The 2,281-nt window shown below is 36.0% G+C and overlaps 1 protein-coding gene across 1 annotated transcript in view; it reads right to left on the reverse strand.

The window, feature by feature from the left end:
- The window catches only part of SLC1A1 (solute carrier family 1 (neuronal/epithelial high affinity glutamate transporter, system Xag), member 1), a 35,505-nt gene that overhangs the window by 20,204 nt on the left and 13,020 nt on the right, over positions 1-2,281 (reverse strand). The gene's annotated exons all lie outside the window — the stretch shown is intronic.

The following is a 2,281-nucleotide window of genomic DNA, read 5'->3' on the forward strand; positions in this document are numbered from 1 at the left end:
ATTAACAGGTGTACTTTTCTTTTTTTTACTAAAGCTTTTCTGAAGTACGGGTTGTTCCCATTCCTCTTGTCTGTATCTGTCATTGCCAGGAACTGAGGACAGTTTTTGTTAAAGGAGGGGGGAAAGCACTGGGGCAGGTGTTATACTGAGGTCAACTTAACTTCTGGCAACAATATTATATCAAACTGCTCATGAAGTATTTTTTAATTGTTTAAAAGATTTACAGTTATATCTGTACACATACAATTCAGTAACCAGAGTAAAATGAGCATTGTGACTGTAAAACTTGACTGTCTATAACCACACTGGTTAATAATTCACTGCTATCTCTTTATTACACATTTGTGACCCATTTATATTTTTACGTTTATTGAATCAGATTATCAAAGACTGGCCAGATTGCCTTGTTTAGGAAACAAAAATACCATGAGGATATTTAACCTCAGAGAAGCACCATTTTGTAGAAAAAAATAAAGTTGCAAAAACTAAGGAAGAAAAAGCAAAGATCTGACACAAATGTAACTTACTGATCTTTGAGCTCAAAAGGGATCTCAGCAAGCATACTTTAACCATGTGTTGATGTCTCTTTCAGAAGGTATATTAACAGCAGTAACAACTTGTGCCTAGAGCATTCATATAATGCCTTACTTGTTCTGTTAATTGTTATTCAAAATGCAAACAGTACTGGGAGGGGAGAATGAAGGTTATTTTATTTCATCATCTATTTGATTATTTTGGGGTCCTCTATGGGGTAGCATATCATCAAACTGACTACAGAAGAACTACATATACCTGCAGAAATCATGATGCAAAGACTATCTCACTTGTACAGCAAATAAGGATGATAAAAGAACTATTTGTATGGCAATGGAATACAGACCAGTGCACAGAAAAAAGCAATGCCACAGCTATTACAGGAGGCTGTCAGCACTAAGGATATCGTTTGAGGCACAAACAACAAAATGGACACAGAATCTGGGCCATCATTTTTATATCTCAGCTTGGGAACTGGGAAAAAAACAGGTAGAAAGGAGGACTTTTCCACTGCTGTGGGCTCAGCTGTGGAAATTATGGCAGTACGAACTTTTGAGAATGGATAGTAATAAACAATGGGTTCTGTGGACAATAGAAGAGCTGGTTTCAAAGGCTGTCAATGTGGAAACTTTTTCACCTGATATATTAACTTAGAAGACCTTACATCATTTTTTTTTAAAAGAGAGCAAACTGATATTCCCAAAGTTCCATATCTTTTAATGAAAAGTTCGTAAAAATTAGAAATCATGGCATTTTATTCTAAAACTGGTTGTATCAACTGTCAATAGCAGTTAGACAGTCAGTGGAGGTAAGATAATAATCTTTCTGTGGGATGGAGTGCTTCACAAAGCTTGCCTTAAGATTTTCTCAGTCAAGAGCCTAATAATCATGCAAGGTTATTTCCCTGGAGTACCCAGTTATAAAGATTCTACAATTAGTATGACACGAAGTTCCTGTGACAGCCATTCTGCTGGCTCCAAATTAAATCTCTTTGCAAACTGTTATGCTCACTAGAGTTACAGAGGTATAATTTAGCGCAAACTTTGCCCCCGCATTTTTAAACTGGATAATGATCCTGTTAGTGAGTGAGCTGTGTTAGAATCCAGCTTGTGCTTCCACTATCATGCCGGTGCTGCTTTGCTAGTAGCTATAAAGACACACAAATCAGTCAGGCAGACATGACTGAGTAAGTACGAGCATGCTCTGAGGATGACAGGTGTGGGTTTTCTTTTTTTAAAACTGCTGTACTCTGAAACAAAACTGCATTCAGGATTATGCTTCCATTTAGAGAATGAAGTAGCATTCACTACAAGTGCCACAGACACAGGTTTGCACTGGGTGCTTTATGCTGCTAAGCTGCTTTTTTTCATGTTAGCTTGTTACACACAGGAAAACACAATATATAAATATAGATTTCCTTCCAGATATATCCTACTGTCATTAGTGAGCCATTGATAATATATTATAATTGACAGCTACTGGCCGCCTTCTCAAGCCAACTGAAAATTAGATTTCCTTTGAAATAATATCATGGCTTTATAATTTCTTCGGACATTAACTGAAAGAGTTAATGGAAGATGTATTAAACAAAGCATACACCTAATATTGATTTCAGTTTATAAGAAAACTTATTTCTCAAACTAAGAAAGCCTGCAGTATTGTAAACAAAGATAAGATCACAAAAACAGCGTAATTAAACTCGGGTATCTACTGTGGATTACCACTAAACTTTTATAGCTATTTTATT

This window comes from Pygoscelis adeliae, unplaced genomic scaffold (assembly GCF_000699105.1).
Source record: "Pygoscelis adeliae isolate BGI_AS28 unplaced genomic scaffold, ASM69910v1 Scaffold26, whole genome shotgun sequence".
NCBI lineage: Eukaryota > Metazoa > Chordata > Aves > Sphenisciformes > Spheniscidae > Pygoscelis > Pygoscelis adeliae.